This window comes from Miscanthus floridulus, chromosome 8, assembly GCF_019320115.1.
Source record: "Miscanthus floridulus cultivar M001 chromosome 8, ASM1932011v1, whole genome shotgun sequence".
NCBI classification, from domain to species: Eukaryota; Viridiplantae; Streptophyta; class Magnoliopsida; order Poales; family Poaceae; genus Miscanthus; species Miscanthus floridulus.
The window spans coordinates 112,530,715-112,550,989 of NC_089587.1; the positions used below are offsets into that span (position 1 = coordinate 112,530,715).

General features: G+C 40.2%; 1 non-coding gene across 1 annotated transcript; it reads right to left on the minus strand.

Moving 5' to 3' along the window:
- Positions 1–6,702: 6,702 nt before the first annotated feature.
- LOC136478683 (small nucleolar RNA R71) lies at positions 6,703–6,811 on the minus strand. The gene has a single exon (XR_010764401.1). It is a non-coding gene; the product is annotated as a small nucleolar RNA R71 (small nucleolar RNA).
- Between the last annotated feature and the right edge of the window lie 13,464 nt (positions 6,812–20,275).

The window sequence follows — 20,275 nt, forward strand, 5'->3', positions numbered from 1 at the left end:
TCCATCGCCAACGCTTCCCGCACGCCCACCGTACGGCCTCCGTCGAGTACTCTTGATCTGCTGCATGCTCTCGATCGGCCATGTTTTTTAGATTTTTTTTACAAAGTCTCGGCTGTATGTTAGATTAAAATGTATTAAATTTTAATTCGTAGTTTATTGTTAGTTTTTAGTTATTTTTTAGATAGTTTTTGATATATTAGATTAAATGTATTAAAATTTAATTAGTATTTTATTTAGATAGTTTTTTTAGATAGTTTTTATTATAGTTTTTTATATATGTTAGATTAAAATGTATTATCTATTACTAGTTTATCTAATTTCATGTTAGATTTATTTAATTGGATTTAGTAATTATATATTCTATCTCTCTATATATATTATATCTAGAGAGAGATTCTATATGTATACATATGTACTTAATTATTTCTATATGTATATATACATGTACTTATTTTCATGTGTTGAGAGAGAGAGAAAATTGTATCTAGAGAGACATTCTATGTGTATCACATGCATATCTAGAGATATAGACATATGCACTTATTTCTATGTGTTGAGAGAGAGAGAAAATATATTGTATCATTCTATGTGTATATATATACATGTACTTATTTCCATGTTTTTGGATCAAAAGTGTTTTTGATTCGATTCCAAAGCCTATACCTTATTATTGTTTATCCTTATGAAATATTATGTGTTATTATATTTAATTGGATTTCGTAATTCTATATGTGTTATCACATGTACTTATGTTATGTACCATAGTAATTCTATCTATGAGTTATCTTGAAGATACAAATGGCTGCTCCGGATGATAACTTGAGTGATGACATAATGGCGGATATTATCAACGCCGGCACCAATGTGGATGTAGATGACACGAGTTAGTACTTTGCTGATTATGAGGATATCCTAAATATGCCGGTGGTTGAAGATCAACAAATTGTCGCGCAAGAAAATACTGGCGAGGTATATTCGATTATCTATCATCTCTTATAGATGCATGCGTACGTATATTTGTTGTTAATCATTGTGTTTCTACTTATGTAGCCGGTCTCTGGATCTACATCAACCACCGACAAAAGTAGGAAAGTCCGAGGGCCAAAAAAGCCATTAGAGGGCCGTTTCATAATATCAGAATTCGACACCGACACTGGCAAACCATTGGGACCACATGCTCAGACATATGTCAATCAATGTGGGTTCATTGTAAGGGATAGGATCCCAGTTAGTGCTCGTGAATGGAAGCAGAAGATATCCGCTCCTAATGTTAGTTTTGTATCTGATCATGACAAGAACCTAGCTTGGAGAGATATCACTCAGCATTTCACATTACAAGTAGATGATGCTTTGAAGGAGCTAGTGAGGGATTGGATAATGAAGAAGATGGCAACATTGTTCCAGAGTTGGAAGAAGACATTGTATAAAAAGTTTATCTTGAAGAATGCTACGCCGAATTTCAATGCTAAGGCGTTTATCAAGTTGGAGTCCCATTGGGATGCCTTCGTAGAATACAAGACATCTCAAGACAGTGAGGAACGTGTGATGAGGAATCGGTAGAATGCTCGATAGAAGCAATACCATCATCGCATGGGATTAGGTGGTTGTAGGAGTGCTATTCCCAAGTGGCAGAACCTAGAAGCAGAGATTACTGCCAAGGGAATCATACCTGAAACAATAGAGAAGAATTGGCCTCAACACGTGAAGAATTGGTTCTATGCTCATGGGGGAAGCCTAGACCTAGACACTGGCAAGCTAATTTTCGGCCAAAAATTTGAGAGAGCAACACAGAGACTAGCTCGTGCTAGGGAAGAAGCTGATAGTGGTGTTTTCAAGCCCAACAGAGAGAAGGATGAATTGACATATGCCCTAGAGAACCCCAAACATGGTGGTCGAACGAGAGGCTATGGGGCAGTTCCGTGGCTACACGCATTCCCAGCAGACAAGGATACCTACAGAAGCCGCTAGAGAAAGAAGGATGAGGAGGCAGAATGAATCTGTGCATTGGAGCAATTTGTTGATGAGTCACGACAAGCATTGCTTGAATCACGTGAATGAGAAAAATCTCTTGAGGCAAGAATACAGGAGGAGATCAAGAGGCAAGTGCAGCTAGCAATGAGTCAAATGCAATCGCAATCAACGTCGGGAGTCACCATTAGCCCTGTTGGTCAGATGAAAAGCAGTTGTGCTTCTACGGAGCAGCCAGTTATTCAAGACGACGCTGGGTTGCGCTTCCTTGTTGATGACATTATCGAGCCTCTAACAACATGTGAGCTGCACATTCCAGATGGTAATAATGCATCAATCATGGTGGCTGTTGGGGTTGTATCTCCAATAGACCGAATGAAGACACCAAGAATCCATGGGTTAGTTATTCAACATGGATATGCTAGCGTCTCGGTCGATAGAGTGCTCAAAGGTTACAGCAATGTTCCTCTTGACATTGAAGGCGGTGATGGGGAGAAGACACTAGGAGAAGCAGAGAAGACATTTATTCAATGGCACAAATGCTTCATCATCATTCCTAGGGCGCCACCGCTTCCCCTACCTCACCCTAGGTACGAATGAAAGTGAATGAAATATTATTTTGCATTAATTTTCTATTGCCTTCAAAAATAATTAACACACAACTTGTTTTTGTAGCAGGGTCTCCCCCCAGCCTAGCCTAATCATTCATTCCCCATCTCATCATAGCATCGTGGGGGGCGAGACGACTTCATCCCCATGGCGATCGCCAACTCCTACACCGGCCCCATCGCCTCCACAATGATCTCCAACTCCTACACCGGCCCCACCGCCTCCACAACGATCTCCAACGCCTCCACGCCAGTCTCCACCAACACCGGCCACATCACCTCCACGCTGGTCTCCAACACCACCCCCACCCCCTCCACAACGACGCACTACAAAGACGTCTAAGGTCCCGGCGGCAAAGAAGACCCCGAGAAAAAGAGTTATTTCTTAAGAAATACTTCCTAAAAAGACTGATGAGCAAATAGCAGCTGAAGAAGACAAAAAAGTGAAAGATTTTTTATAGATACCAAAAACAAGAGTCAAGCGAAGCTTAAGGAGAAGCCGTACTTTTACCTACCATGAGAGGTGCTGAGGCAGAAGGTCGATGCTCACAAGAAAAAGATGATTGAACTTCGTAAGCCTTCGCCACTATCAGACTATGACCGCTCCCTCGTGAAGTCACATGATGCAGATAAGAAAAGGAAAAGAGCATCAGGGAAGGATGTCCCACAACTCGGACAACAGAAGCAACCAATGCAAAATTTTGTTGTTGCTAATGAATATGGTTCCAACATAGAAGTCTATCGACCAGACAACTCTAGAGAAGTGTCGGTTCAAGCCCTTAATGCTTTTTTAAAAGATACTGGTTTAACCTTGGATCAATTGACAGGCAAAGCTCCAATCCAGAACCTAGAAGTTGATACCTAGAAGACTTATAAATATGGCAAAAGTCTGTACAACCCTGTGGCTCTGAATGAATTGGGTACGCAAATGTACTTGCTCAACAAGTGGTATATGCAAGCATATGGCAGGGTTGAGCAGTGGATCTTTGTCAGATTTAGAGACCATCATTACTTCTGTGGTGATGACATCTTACATATTAGTCTCGAAGAATTGCATCAACTATTCCACTTGGACGCTTTGGACAAATCAATCATTAGCTCCTTTTGTTTGTAAGTGATTCTTACTTTTATTTAATAAACTCACTTCCATGCGTACGTGTATATAATTATCCTCACATGTAACTTATATTTATATACAGATTCTAGATGTCAGAGCTCCAAAGAATACAAGACACTAGTGTTGGCTTCATTGATCCTTATATCGTATTCAAAACCGGTATTATTGTCAAGGAGCGGTGGGTATCTGAAGCACAGGAGAATATCATGATGTTCTTCGTGAAGCAGCATGACAAGACAACAATACTTTTCCCGTACAACTTTGAGTAAGTGTTAATAATAATGTAGTCTACACATTTTATGTAATATCAATACAACTTATATGCATGTACGTGTGTGTATAAACCAATGCAGGTTTCACTGGATACTCATTGTTATTGAGTTAAACTCAAAGTCAGTTAGTAATCTTTGACTCATTGAGAAAAGAGCGGGCACTATACCAAGATATGATAGACATTATCTAGGGGTAATTTCAATCTCTCGCGCACAACTATTATTGAATAGACTTTGCCATAATTTATTAATGATCGTACATTATTGGTCGCACAGGGTTTGGAAAGAGTTTATTCGGCAACATCGTAAGGATTGCAAGGCACCACTTAATGTAGTTGAAATACCAGTAAGTTGTACTATATACACTTCCCCATGTGTTTAATTACTATATCGTACTTCAATTTATGTGTGAGATGATGAGAATAATCTTCTTCTCGTATAGTGGTGTTTGCGGTAGGAACCAGATAATAACTTGTGTGGATACTATGTTTGTGAATTTATCACTGCGCACATAAGAAGAACTCCTAAAGATGTCCTCAGAGTACGTATATATCAATTTTTTATTTATTTTTAAATGAATATATATATATATATATGTATTAATACTTTTCCTTTTATTTCAAATGCAAGACTGAATGGTTGAAACGAAGGGTCATGCAAAAAGACCATCTGAAAGCAGTTCAAGAGTCAATAGCAGGATATCTTCTAGAAAAAGTGCTAAATCCCAACGGCGAGTTCTACTTTAATCCTAAGGAATAAATGATGTAAATTAAATGTTTATTGATATCGTTATTTTCGTGAACAAAATTATGAAAGTGTTGTATATATACATATATATATCTATAATATATATAGGTTCATACTTTATTCGAATATAATAATGCTCGAGATGAGAATTAGATGTAATTATATGCGTGCGTGTGTTTATATTAGCAGCGTAGAATACATACATAAAAACATATTATATATTAAACAAATACGTGTAACTGAACTGAAAACAAATTAAAAAAAAGAAAAAGAAAAGGAACCTTTAGTCCCGGTTGGGGTTACCAACCGGGACTAAAGGGTGCGGCCACGTTTGCTCGGCTGGATGGCCTTTAGTCCCGGTTGGTAACACCAACCGGGACTAAAGGTCCCTCTTTAGTCCTAGCTCGATGACCCGGGACTAAAGGTGGCACCTTTAGTCCCAGGATCGTTGTCTCGGTGTGGTAACCGGGACTAAAGGCCATTACCACCTGGGACAACAAGTCCATTCTGTAGTAGTGGTAGCTAGGCAAAGGAAGTATTGATAAACTTATACTTATTGATGTGATCAAAATAACCACTGACCTCTGCTCAAACAGGCTTACCCTTGTTTTGTCTACTTATGTATCTTATGCAAGGTAATGTATGACCAATTTTGACCTTCCAACAAACTATGTTAATGATCCAGAAGCACTACTTAAGAGGACTAAGGCTAAACTCAAAAAAGTTTTAGCTTTAGAGTCGGGAGACAACCATATAAGGCGAAGCTTAACACCAGAATTTGAAGCCACGACTGACAAGACTCTCCATGAATTCTCTGCTCCAACCACTGCCAACATCCGAACTGGACCCACAGTCAATGTGGGAGACAATGGATTCGAGCTCAAGCTAGCTCTCATCAACATGGTGCAAGAAAGCCAATTTTGTGGAAAGGCACATGAAGATGCTAGTGCTCATCTCCAACACTTCCTAGAGATCTGCAGCACTTTCACCATCAAGGGAGTAACCAAGGACGCTATACTACTTTGCCTCTTTGATGAGGACATCACTACTTCATCGCATACAAGCCAAGTAGAGGAGGAGGTCCAGCATGGGCATCCAATTCATCTTTTTCGTGGTGGAAGCCGAGTCCAACTCAAGTTCGAGTCCGGTTTGGGCTCTAGGACCAGTCTACCTTAAACTAGTCACCCAGGACGCATCTAGACTCTGTTTTTGACGATCCACATATGGATGGAAAGCTAATTGGATAAGGAAACCAACCCAATTGGTTTCACATCAAAAGGCCTTCGGAATCAATAGGAATCGTCGAAACAATTCAGCGTCCAGAATCTGTCAAGGTGCTGCGACACCATCTTTTGGTCCGTTGGACCGTGTATCGTGTTTGGGCCCATTAGGGGCCGCGTCCAGGGGGGTGACGCCCAAAACTCTATAAATACCAACCGTCGCTCTCCTTAGGGTTTGGGTTTTATTTAGTTCTTGATTTCCTCATGAAACAGACATCATTTTGATGCAACTGTCGTCGCCAAGGCCGCTTGCTGTGAACCAGGGCCCTAGATCTTGAACTTATTCGCCTGTGGCGATTAGTCCTTTCGAATAAAGACTTGAACTCCTTCTCGTTATCATAAACCTCATATTTATTTGCAATTTTAGATTGTGTTCATCCTGTTCTTGCTTGTGTTCTTGATTCGCTTGCAGGAAAGCCTTCTCGGCGAGGTCAATCGCATTCGCGTGGTTGATAACCAACGGAGCAGTGGTATAATGGTTGTAGGGGTCCGAATCAATCTTGGTTCAAAGCCTAGATCATGAACGTCGAGTCTCCACCAATCGACGCTATCATACATTTCGGAAGATCGGGCCTAGTCTACATCACTCTTCCCATTCTCACTTTTAGGGAAGGCGAAGCAGTGGTTCTACACCAACAAAGATAGAAATACTACATGGGATAACTGCTCCACTACCTTCCTAGCAAAGTTCTATCCCATGGGCAAGACCAATGCTCTGTGTGGGAGAATTTCAAGTTTTCAGCAACAACATGATGAATCTATCCCTAAGGCATGGAAACGCTTTCAAGACTATATATCAGAATGTCCTCATCATGGGATGGAGAATTGGCTACTCATGCATTCATTCTACCATGGGTTGACCAACAGTACCCGTGAGACCATGGTTGCTACTGCTAGAGGTGCATTCTTGTCACTTACCCTACCAGCTGTGACCACTCTTGTGGAGAAGATGTCCTCCAACCAAGGCTAGAATGAAGAACATGTTCAGACCCGCAAGAGAGGTGGAGGTATGCATCAACTCAAGGAGGTAGACATGCTATCTACTAAGATGGACCTACTGATGAAGAAGCTTGAAGACCGAGCTAATGAAAAGCAAGAAGTCATGCACATTAATGATTCACACATGACGTATGAAGTATGTGGAAACACTGGGCATTCAGGGAATAGCTGTCCTTAAACCCAAAGGGATGTGAACTTTATCAACAACAACTACTATTGTCCTCAATAGAACCAAGGATGGAACCAGCAATAGAGGCCAAACTACCAAGGTAACACTCAAGGTAATAATTATAATAACATCAATCAATCACCCTTGAGAGAATTAATTGCTGGCCAATCTAGATTTATGGAAGGATTATCTAAGAAGGTAGCTACCAATGATAAAATTCTAGAAAAATATAAGTAACAGAATGGATAGCTTTGCTTCTGCCATTAAGAACAAGCATAGCTTTAATAAAATGATGGAATCACAAATAGCTCAGCTGTCGGCTGTTGTTCCTCTATCCAAGAAAGGTAAGATTCCTATGCAGCCAAAAGATCTAGAAACTACAATTCTTGTCAATATTCACAATGTAGCTTTCTACTACACACAACCATTAGAGTGAAGGTGGATAGATTATATCCTACCTGGCAAGAAAGGTGATCTAGGGAGACCTATTATCCCTATCACCATTGGACCTCACATCTTCTAGGAAGTTGTCTATGACTTCAGAGCAAGTGTTAACATCATGCCTAAGGTAATGTATGAGAAAATTTTAGGAGATCCTTTGTTGTACACAAATATGCGTTTACAGCTTGCAGATCAGTCACTCTGCTACACTAAGGGAGTTCTTGAAGATGCCATCATCCGAGTGGGACAATCATATGTTCCTATAGACTTTGTGGTTTTGGAAACAGGTGGAGATGAAAGGGCACCCATCATCCTAGGCTGACCTTTCTTGAGCACCGCAAAAGCCATCATCTAGGTGGACAGTGCTAAGATCTATTTCACAATCAAGGACAAGAAGGAGGAGTTCTCATTTAACAACCGCATCTTACAATCTCCTAGTCATCTACAAATGACATACCTACCCGAAGAGACAACAGTGACTAAGAAGAAGAAGAACTGAAGAAGGAGGAAGAACAAGACCAGTCAGCCACAAGAAGAAATGGTCAACATGATCAACACACTCTGATCTGAGTACAACCACCTCCTCGCTTTACCATTCCTTGCTAAGAAGGATGATCTAGGTGTACCAACGATTGAGTGTACCATTGGAAAAAGAATCTTCCACAAGACCTTCTGCGACATTGGATCGGGCGTCAATATAATGTCCAAGGTAACGTATGAATATTTATTCGGTAACAAACCTTTGTTCCCTACATATATGTAGATGTAGATGGTGGACCAATCAATATGATTTCCTGAGGAAATATCGAGGGACGTTATGGTAAGAATACAAGATCACTATGCCCCTACCAATTTCATGGTCTTAGACATGGCAGAAGAAGAAGATGATGCACCCATCATCCTTGGAAGACCATTCCTCAACACCACCAACACGATCATCTACATCAAATCTTGACAAGTCCACTTCCAATTCCCTAGAGAAAAGATATGTGTTATTTTAATAGTTATACTACTTATGAACAACCCAAGAAGAGCCACTCCAGGAGGAGACGCCGATCATCCCAACATCAAAGAAACCAACCCTGATGGAATGAATGGGGAGATGAAGAACCTAAAGCACATGTGAAAGATGAACCTACTCCACCTAAGACAAGTCCACAGTCCAAGCAGGTGTGGAAAGAAAAGGTGACATCATCATTAGAGTCACCATCACAAGATGTGCAACCATCTGGGTCTCCACCGCTAAGATCGGATGATGCACCCAAGGAATGAAGGACTTCTCTCCAGTCAAGTCATGTCCGAAGGACTTAAAATTTTGAACCCCCACCATGAGGTAACCATGGTAGTTATCCATATTTACTTTCTAGCATTGCATAAACTATTTTTCACTTTAGCATATTTACTTCTCTGCATTTACACTGTGTTAATAAAAGAAAGATAAAAAGTTTCATGACTACATTTCATCATTGTGTCATAAAGCCCCATGTGAATAAATCTATGGTGTGTAAAAACCCATGGGAATATTCAATGTAGTGGCATAAAAATTAAAAATACTATGCATACATGTTTTCTGTGCTACATATCATAAAATAGAAAATCTAAAAATACTAGATAGACATCCTGCTAGAATTCTGTTGCTTCAAAAATATTTCTAAACCTCAAGAACAACTAATCTTCAAATGGTGAACCGCTAACCCCTTATCCTAATCCGTGCCACAAGTTTTGGTGTTCTTGTTGTTATTTTGCAGAATGGAACATATGATCAAGAGCAAGTTCACTTGGTCATCTTCACCTCACTCCACCCAAAGTACATCTTCCCGAATCAATTTCTGGATAGGTGAAGGACACCCGCTGGCAAACATGCTCTGAGAAGGATCACTTAACTTTCAACATTCGACCATGACAACATCCAACTTGGGGGAGGAGCATCCCCCATGTATCTAGCTAAGTATTTCTTCCTTTTTGTTATCCTTAAGTTTGCTCTACATTTGTTAAAAAAAGAGATGCATAACTAAAAGCAAAATAAAAATTTATCTTTGTCTTATATATATATATATATTAGTAAGGTGTGATCTAAAAAAGTGAGAAAATGAAATAAAAGTGTGTGTCTAGTTTTCTGTTTTTAAGAGCTGAATAAAAAGGACTCTGAAGATAATCTCTTGAAATAGAAATGATGAATAGTTGCTCTATTGTAATTCCTTTCAAGTACCTAGTTTTCAGCCTTGAATTCTCCTAAGTTTTGGATACGACTGATTTGATATAAGAATTTACTCTAAACTTGAAACTCATAGGTAGCATATGCTTGATCTAAGTCCAGGTAATTGACAGATATGATATGAGAAGGTCTGAGCTGCTGTTTATCTTGTTTCTAGTGATACTAGAGTTCTAGAGATTTATCTTTTAAAAAAACATAAAAATTCTACATGATGAGTTCCTTGTATGACAAAGCTTGAATTCCTACTAGAGCCATATATGATATTTAGATTAGGAAAACTTCCACATATATGCTGCTTGCATTGCATTAAGTTTAGTGAAGCTTCGTTGACCCTTATGAGAGGTTTGTCATGCTCTGAAAATCAAGATCATGTACACACCACCTACATATGCACTACTCCTACACTGGGGATAGGCGCAACAACATGCCATGCCATATAGATCCACCTAAAAATATTTTACTCTTACACTGAGAGTGAACACAAAAAATATACCCTATAGGATATCCACCAAATAAATTCTCCAAATTCTTGTTGCTGTCTCTCAAAAGTTTTGTCGCAGTCAAAAGAAGCATGAGGCTATGCAAAAGTAATTCATGAAAAGAAGAAAAAAATGTACAAGTATCCGAGATATATAAAACAATGGGTACTCCGATGCCCACCTAAAAAAAGAGATGAATAAGATAGCCCATGTTTTCTTACAAAGTTGTTTCCAAGTTTCAAAAGAGAGATATGTTTTCAAGGAGCAAAGTAGAATTAGGTTAGCCACCATATACATCCATCATATACATCCACACACATGCACATCTTGATTTGATTGTATGACTTAACTCTCTTTGGATCCAAGGTTTGACTTTACAATATATGTATTGTAAGTATGCTCTTTCATGTTTTTCACTCCTATGTGCTCCACATAAATAGGAAGAGAAAGGCATAACATTATTATTGCCTTAGTGAGGATCTACAAATACCACATATATTGAGAGACATGAGAGTGTCATACAATAGAAGCTTTGAGTTTTATTTTGAAAACCTATAAAAACTCTAGAATAATGGTTGAGTAAAGAACTTGAGACATAGTGCTTGACTTGATTATTCTGTCTTTCAATTGCTCAAGACCCAAGTGAAGGCTAAGGAGCCACATAGTTGAAGGTAATATGGGTATGTTTAAAAGTCTCATCGGTTTATTTTAATCTAGAGGAGAATTCTTGTTTGAATGCATGTGTACTTTTGAGGAGTGAGAGCATTGAAGCAACTCCTGATCCATTTTGCCGAGTTTAGCTTTGCTAAGGGACTAGCAAAGGTTAAGCTTGGGGGAGTTTATTGATGGTAGTGAACAACCATTATAAATCGTCAATAAAACATGTATAAGGGCACAATTGAGATCACCAACAAAGGTCTAGGGGTTTAAACTAACAAATTCCATGAGTTTTGGTGAATCTGTGATTTCTGTAGGGTTTATCTAGAAAACCATCAAGGTGGACCTACATGTCAGATTTAATTGTGCTTATCCACCATGAAATAGACACTATAAGGTTCTAGAGGACACCAGTGGACACCGTGCCGAGGTAGAGGCTGCCAGTTGGGGCTAGACCACCTACAGGTCGCTCGGCCCTAGGGTCCACATGTCAGCCTCAACATTGCAATATCGGTTCTCCACCGCCTCCTAGGTTGCATCTACACCGTTCCTTAAGTCAGTTTAATCCAAGTGCTCACTTTGGATGCTCTGGCCTATATATATCAGCCCCTGCCCCCCCTAAGGGCATCAAATCATCTAAGAAGACAAAAACCCTAATCATCCTTAGAGCTCCTTTATATTCTAGGGCATAGCTAGTTAGGCTAGGTCTAGAGGGAGGCTAGCAGGCTTCGCTTGGATTCCCGATCGTGTCAAGAGCGTGGTTTTGTATAATCTTTGCACCCCCTCTCTCTTTTGTATCTCCATTACTTTTATATGCTTGCTACAATTGTTATGACAATATTAGTATTCATCTTATTCGTGTTCTTCGTTATAATATTCATCATCTACTTTGATTATATACCTAGTATAGTTGGATTATCATCATATTCATGCATATGTTCATATAGCGCTCACCCTAAGGATCCATGGTGGGTGGTCGACATTGTGTAAGCATGGTGCTTATATGTTGTTTACCTGTGGACACACCCTATATTCTGGGTCATGTGGTAGATCACGAATGTGACACTCCCATTGAGTCCTTTGTAGTACACTCTCCGATATAGGTAGCACGTAGGATCTAGTTATGATGGGGGACAAGGTTTGTTCTTAATCTTCATTAGTAATATCCCTAATGTGTAGATATGAAGATGATTTTAGCAGTGACTATTAGGTGTAATTGCACTAATCAATGTATGCTTTGACTTATAATTAAGAATGACTTAGGAATTATTCGTCTAGTATTCTACCTGACCATGCTAATGCCATAGAAAGGAGTACTCTGAGTGATTTATCATTATCATTGATAAATATATATATATATATATATATATATATATATATATATATATATATATATATATATATATATATATATATCTTATCCTATGACTTACCCCTGTTATGAGTAGAATATTGGTTATTGTTTACTTCTTCATCAATAGTATAAGTTATCAATACTTGTCCATGCTAGACCTTTCCTGTTGTAAAAATATAAATAATGATACCTGGTATACTCCTGGGTGAAGTGCTACAATGGTATATTATCTGTGCGCTTGCATATCCCTTTTCATTCATATATATGCTTTCTAGTTACATAAATTAATAAAGAACTACTTAGACTTATTCTAATAGTAATGCTAAGTAGTACCAACAAGTATCTCTGGCATCATCACTAGGGATGACAACCTAGTAAAGTAATGTTAGGAGATATAGGTTTATAAGAGGTGGCTACTAAAACAAGTGACAAGTTAATAAAAACCAACACCTTCCCTCTAATCGCTTCACCTGCCTAGGTGTCTGTCATGGTTTTAAATACGCTAGAGTGGTATCGCGAAGGAGGCATTCGCTTTAGGTCGCCTGCTCCACCACTTCCTCGTTCTTGTTCTTGCATGCTTACAACCTCTTCTCTGCCCATTGAGATGGATCATCACAAGTGTCCTCGAGTGGAGTCACCGACAGACAGAGGGCCACCGCCACATCTCCGAGCCAACTTGCGCGAGCAAGGGTAAGTTTTTGAGCAATGTTTTGATATTATGATTGACCTACACTAATTGATGACATTTCTAGGGCCATTTCCCATGCCGCATCCAGAGTGGCCACCAGTGCCCCTATTTACACCAAAATTTGGGAGAAAGAATGCAGGAACTCGCTGGCTTTCAAGGTTGTGCCAGTCAAGAAAGATCGATGTCAGCCGATTCAAATACAACTTTGGAATCGGATATACATTTGGGTGACGTCAGTAGACAGCAATGATGAACTACGGTTGGCACCAGGAAATTACATGTTAGACTCTACAAAAAAGGAAAAATTAGAGTCCAAGTTATCTTAAATTTGGAATATTTTCATTTTATGCCAAAGGTTGTAAATCATGCTCGGGTAGGACTCGTGTTGAGGCTCCGGGTATAAATACCAAACCCCGGCTATTGTAAAGGCCATCAACCAATCAATCAAATACAAGTCAATTACTTTTTTCGGCTTTAGCCACCCCTTACGAGTAGGAGGAGCATAGATCTTGGCAAGTTCTTCGACAAGTATGGCTGCATCGATCCGGTCGACCTCCACTGCTTGTTGTAAGTACCGTCATGGTTTATACCTCTGTTCATATGGCTGCATCGATCCGGTCGACCCCCACTGCGGCTTTGGTATAAGCTAGTTATCAACTCTTGCCTAATTCAAGTACGGCCTGTGTAATTCTGCCTCACACCCCACTGCTTGAATTGGATCAAGGTCAAGTTATCAGCTCTATCTTAGAGTGGCAGTCTTTGGTAGATTCATTAAGTTACCGATATTGCTTATTGCTTTCATTATTTATCTAATTACAGCAATATCACTCTGCTCGATTGAGATTGATCTGGATCGGCCTTATATCTTGTTTAACTCATCGTTTGCTAATCTAAAACTGATCTAATCTACATCTTAAGCGATGAGTTATGTTTTTATCGGCTATTTTGAGTCAATCTTAATCGTGCATAGCGTGCGGTTAAGGCATGTTTGATCTTGAGTAGATCTATCGGTTAGCGAGAACCGTTTCATGGCCCGTCATCACAGCTTGTGGGATTCTGCCTCTCACCCCACTATTGGCACCGTGGAGTGGGGATCGTTAGTTGATAGACCCGTTCCCGAGAAGACATGACATTAACTGTGTGCTATGCCTAAATCAGCTGTTTAGCCGATATCGAATGCTTTCATGAACAGTTCATATCACAAGATCGTTAAAGTAGAGATAAGTTGAAAGAGGTGTTAGCCCCACGATCTTGTTATTGTATTATGGCCTGCATGATTCTGCCTCATGCCCCACTGATATTAGTAATGAGTTAGGGCCGTCGAGTCTATTGTTGTTTCTACGGCCTACATGATTCTGCCTCATGCCCCACTGGTCATGGCGATAGATGAGATCTAACATATTCATTAGATTTATTTTTATTAAATGATTAAGTGATGTTAAATTGTTTCTTTATATAAAAAGGAGTTTGGTTACTCGTAATCATTGGCTCAGTATGGACTGATCATCATTGACATCTTATTGCCATTGATTAATATTCATTTAAATGATGTTTATCCTAAATGATAATCGATACTCCTCACACGACCCCATGAGCTCTAACTGACTTATTCTCATGAATATATTGGAATTGGCTATTTAGCCGATTTCCTTTCATATCGGCTCTCATAGTCGTACATTCGGGACTGTATGGCAACACCGGCAAGTTTCGCCCTTAACTACTAATGAACTTTATCTCCTTGTTAATTGCAGGGTCAAATTGACTGGCACGCCTCAGGAGGATTGCATAGGATCGACCACCCCTATGTTGAAGCTAGGTGGATCTGCTCCATCGAGCGGACCCTTCTGGGTTGCTGCATGTGTCATCGGCATGGGATGAAATTCTGTGTCGACACACGTTTCTGGCATGTGCGGTGGGATACCATAGTCATCATGGCAGTTCACAACAATGACAACATCCTTATGATACATTATGAAGACCTGCCTGATGAAGATAAGGATACCATCAACAAAGCTATGGAAGAATTTCAGAAGAAGTGCTTGTTGTCCTACACCAAACCATATGACAGCACAATTATTTAGAAATTTCCACTACCAAGAGTTCTACTACATGGGCAGACAGATACGGTTGAAGCTGAAGACATGCATTTCTTTACGGAAGCCATAGACAAGTCTGTTCATGATGCCATATCAAGCCACAATAAAGCTTTCGTTGATGCATTTCACAACGCCATGAAAGAGGCGATTCATGGAATTCTAGTTGGTCAGGTTGGATCAACTTGTTATAATATTCCAGATTTGTTGACCCAAGGGACTAATCAAGTCGGTACTAGTCATCAAGAAGCAGCACCAACTGGTAATGGTGGTGTCCAGACACTTCAAGGTTCATCTGAACAAACTTTGGGTACTGCTACAAATTAGATACAGTACAATCTAGGACCATCAGTACAGCATGTGCAGCAGCCAATGGGGCAAAGTCAAAACTAGATGATCAATTTTGGCACATCAGGCCACATACCATCGTCGGCTCAGAAGATAGCACCATCCGTTCAGAGGATCCGTAGAGATATAGATCCTTATGTCTATAATCAGAGACTTCAAGCAGCAAGCCAGCAAAGGACCCAATAGATTGAGATTCCACAAGGCTATCATTATGGCACAGATTATAACACCCTCCACATGATACCAAATCTAGGATATCAAGGCATGCGGGATTTCAATCCACAAATGGGTCGGCAAGTACTGAGAAATCCAAATCTGCAGGCTGACGAGTTGCTGCTGAAGGTGACCGAGATGATGAAGAATTAGTTCAGTCTAAAGCCAAAGGGGCTAACCTTTTCATACAAATGTCCATATCCAGAATGGTATGATTTGGTCGCCCGGCTCCTGGAATTCACCAACTTCACTAGTCAAGACGATACAAGCATAATAGAACATGTCAGTCGATATCTTACACAATTGGGCGAAGCGTCAGTTGAGGATTGTAGCACCCAGTTTTAAAGACAAAACTAGATACACACTATATATAAGCCTAGGAAGTCAAATCTCATATATAGCCACAAATAAGGATAATATCAAGGGACAATACTTATTACATAACATATTAGTAAAAGGAAAATAACCTTAGAGTAAAGACAGTGGAAAGTCGACTCCGATCTTCAGGCGAAGACTCCAAATCCATAGGGATGACTGACTGGTTGACCACAAGCCTAACTCCTCCAAACTGGCAATCTGGTACCCATCCGGGATTTTTATCCAAGTATAGAAAAGTAAAGCAAGTGTAAGCACATGTCATACTTAACAATTGTATCATGGGGTTCATGAGGCTCAAAAGGGATGACACTGGTTTAACTATGATTAGCTTTAATAGATTATCTTTTTAAGCAATTGAGTGGCAAAGAGTTTATCATTCCCATAAACACATGATCAGGTAAACATGATAATGTATAGCATAAACGGTTGGTCATTAGCATCATCATTATCCATTAGTGATCATCTCTATTCCATAAGGGTCCAAGGCCGCACACGTTCATGAGCATGGCTGTTATAACAGTTTTATACTTTGTAGAGTTTGTACACTTTCACTGTGAGTCATGATTTACCCTTTCGCCCAAGGTGATCAGCCTCTTGACCCACTACCAAGGAAGGTCGGCAGGGTTCACTATGAAGCCTTTCAGAGGTTCATCTAACAAGTTAGGGGTGCCTAGGCGTATGTGGCCCATCTCTAGAAGTGGCACGCGTGGGCATCGCAGCACGGTACACACAACCTAGCAGAAAAGGAAACATACCCTTGTGTGCCTTAAAGGTAACCACTAACAAGCTAGAAAAAGGTCCTCATACTGAGCTAAAGCCAGAGCCATATAGCCCTCATAGCTGTACTATAAGTCCCGGATGATCGCTTACAGATAAGTCCTTAGGGAGAGGAATCTAAAGCATTTAGAAAGTAGCTAAACACTCTAGCCCCCTATTTCCATGTTGCTAAAAAGTCAAGTTTTAATGTTTATTGCATATACCATTAATCAAGTTACAAGATCATGGTTTTGATTAAGCACTAGCAAAAACTACCCAATGCAATATCCCAAAGGTTTCAATGTGCAAGATATCAACTATCTAGGATATCCTTAATGGCAACAAGGGAGACACATGCAATATGAATTAAGTGATTAAATATGAATAGGTAACAAGGATAGTCCTATGCTATACTTGCCTTACACACTGATCCTTCGGTAAGCTTTACTCTTCACGTCCTTCTTCTTCTTCTTAGATCACCACGTGTATCTCACCAACTAGACAATCGTAGACCACCACACAAACATCCATACACATACATGCATAGCATATAATTGCATCTATATCAGAATAGTATACCAATTATAGAAAAATAAGTAAAAGAGATTGAAACACGATTTTACGTATTGCTACGAACACATAATCGCGAGATACACGCTAATCAAAGCTATGGTTCAAAAGTTACAACTACCGAGAGATTTGCCTAATATGTGGAAAAGAAAACTATGGGCTTTGTTTATGTTAACTATATGAATTCATATATCAAAGATATTTTATAAACAATATGGATTGAATTAAGTCAATTTTAGATTTAAATTATGAAACAAAAGTAAAACAAATTATATTTTATGTATAAAACCCAGTTGCATAATCATTAATCAAGATATGATTTCAACCAAGTCATTTTAGAAATACAATATAGTAAACATCATTACTAATGCGTATATTTTGTCGTTATGAAACAAACGCAACTTGAACGGACTATTTCGGAGTTAGGATGAATAAGTTACGATTTAAATAAGTTTTCCTATAGTTAAATAATAGATTAAATCTACTCATGAATTTCAAGTGTTGAAAACATGCCTAACAGTTGTATAAACATGTAGATAACATAAATACGATCCTAACGCAATTCGAACGGGTCAAATTGGACTTAAAACACAAAAGTTACGCATGAAATAAGGTTTAGTGGCATTTCTGTAAATATTTAAACTCATTTTTGAATTAAAACAATTAAAATTCTGAATTTAAATGGTTATTGGACTGGGTGCACTAATTCTAGAAACTATAGGGGCTAAAACAGAAGAAAACAGGACCTAAAAGAAATTATTTTGAACAGATTTGGATTGCGGGTTGATTCACTAGAAATCGAGGGGCTTTACTGCAAAACGCGTGGCTTTGACTGCTGGGTTGACCCGGGTGCTGACCAGGCGAACACATGGCGCTGCGCGAGTGGTGTGGTTCACCACGTGGCGTGGGCGCGTGTTGACACGACAGGGTGGACCGGGTCCACGGGTCCCGGTGAACTGGTTACTTAACCCCAAAGGGGTACCTAATCCTGACCCTTCATCGCGAAACCGACGGCGTAGGTGTGTGCGTGGGTGATCCCGGCGGCTGCACAGTCCGGCCAGTGAGGGCGCCATGGCCAGCAGTGAGGAAGGCATGGCGGCGGTCGTCGGGAGGGCGCTCAGGACTTCCACGATTGAAACAAACTACACAAAAATGAAGTACACGTGCTTGCGGACTCAATGGAGCACAATTCTTGGGTGGAGAATGTGTCGGAGCATGGATCCCATGGTGGCGCCATGGCCAATGGTTCGGAGCTCGCCGTTACGGCATTCTAGGGCGCTGCTTGATGAACGGAGGGCATTGGGAGGATGAGTGGCTCACCGAGATTCGGATGGAGATGGTTGCGGCGTCCGAGAGGCTCCAAGGGCGCGGGTCGGCGGCGACAGTGACTAGAGAGAGAAGGAAGGGTGCGGGTGAGGGGAAATCCGAGGAAAACAAGACCAAAATGTGAAATCGATGATACCTACGGCTTTGGGGGAGTACGGCGGAGATCACCAGTGCGTCAGCGACGTGGTTTCGAGGCACCGAAACGAGGAATCGCGGCGGCATTGGCGAGCGTGAGCGTGGACAGAGGAAAGGGGAGAAGATGGGGGCTTGGCTCGGAGCTTTATAGGTGGTGGGCGTTGTGTAGAAGGAAGGAGAGCGGGCGCTCGGTGATTTCGGTCACCTGCCATATGGGCGCGGTGGCTTGCCGTGGAAGCAGCACCATCGACGGGCAGAGGAAGGAAAGGGAAGGGGATGGCAGCGCTGACGAGTGGGACCCTCATCGTAGCGAGAGGAAGGGGAGCGGAGCGTATGCGGCCATGGGCACTGGGGCATGCTGAAGTGGGCCGCGTTGGTGGGCTGCGCCACGGGCGCTGAGTGGAGCTGAGGCATGGGAGCAGGCCGCGCGAAGCAGCAAGCACGCGATGCTAAGCGTGAGCAACGGGCCAATGCGGAATAGTGGGCCAGTGCGGGAGGAAAAAAGGAAAAGAGGAGGAGGCACCAACTGGGCTACCCGCAGCATGCTGAGGCCGGGAAGAGGAGGAAGGAAAAGGGGAAGGGACTAGGCCGGTTCCAGGGGCTAGGCTAAAAATGAAGAATAGAATATTTTTCAAATAAAAATCCTTTTCTATTTCTGAATTCTATTTCTTTTCTTAATTCAAAACCATTTCAAATATGAACCAAATCAAGCATAAATATGATTTAAAATATACTTTCTAACTCCAACATAAATGAACCAATTTTGGGTAAGTTTTCCAAAAATAACTTTTTAAATTCTTTCATTTTTCCAATTCCTTTTCTATTTTTAGTTTTCAAATCCTAAGCCAAAATCAAATCAAATTCAAATATGTTCTCAATATACTTTTCATCTCAAATATAATTGAGCAATTTTGGTAAGTTTCCAAAAATAGACTTTTCCATTTTTTTAATCCTCTTATTTTCAAATTTTCTTTTCTTTTATTTTAAAGCCATTTTAACCATTTTGACTTTTCAATTAAAGTCACTCAACCAATAAAATCAAATGCAATGGCTTGTATGCTCATACATGTTGCTACCTTATGATGTATTTTAATTTAATGAAAATTTTATTTTCTATATTTCATGTGCACAAAAATTCCAACTTAAATCATTTTAACTCTATTTCAAAAGAGGCAATTTTTAGGGTGTTACAAGGATGCCCATCGAGTTTGTTTCTTCTCCTTGTCCCTGTCAGGGCCAGCCTTCACTTGGTTCTCGTCACTACCAGTCAACTCCATTGCCAATTAGGCTGACCTAGAGAAGAAGTTTCATACATATTTTTACACTGGGACTGGAGAGAAGAAAATAACCAATTTGACAACCATGAGACAGAGGACTAATGAATCAGGCACTGAATTTCTTTAGAGATTCTGAGAGACTAAGAATCTGTGTTTCTCATTGAGCTTGGCCGATGATCAACTAG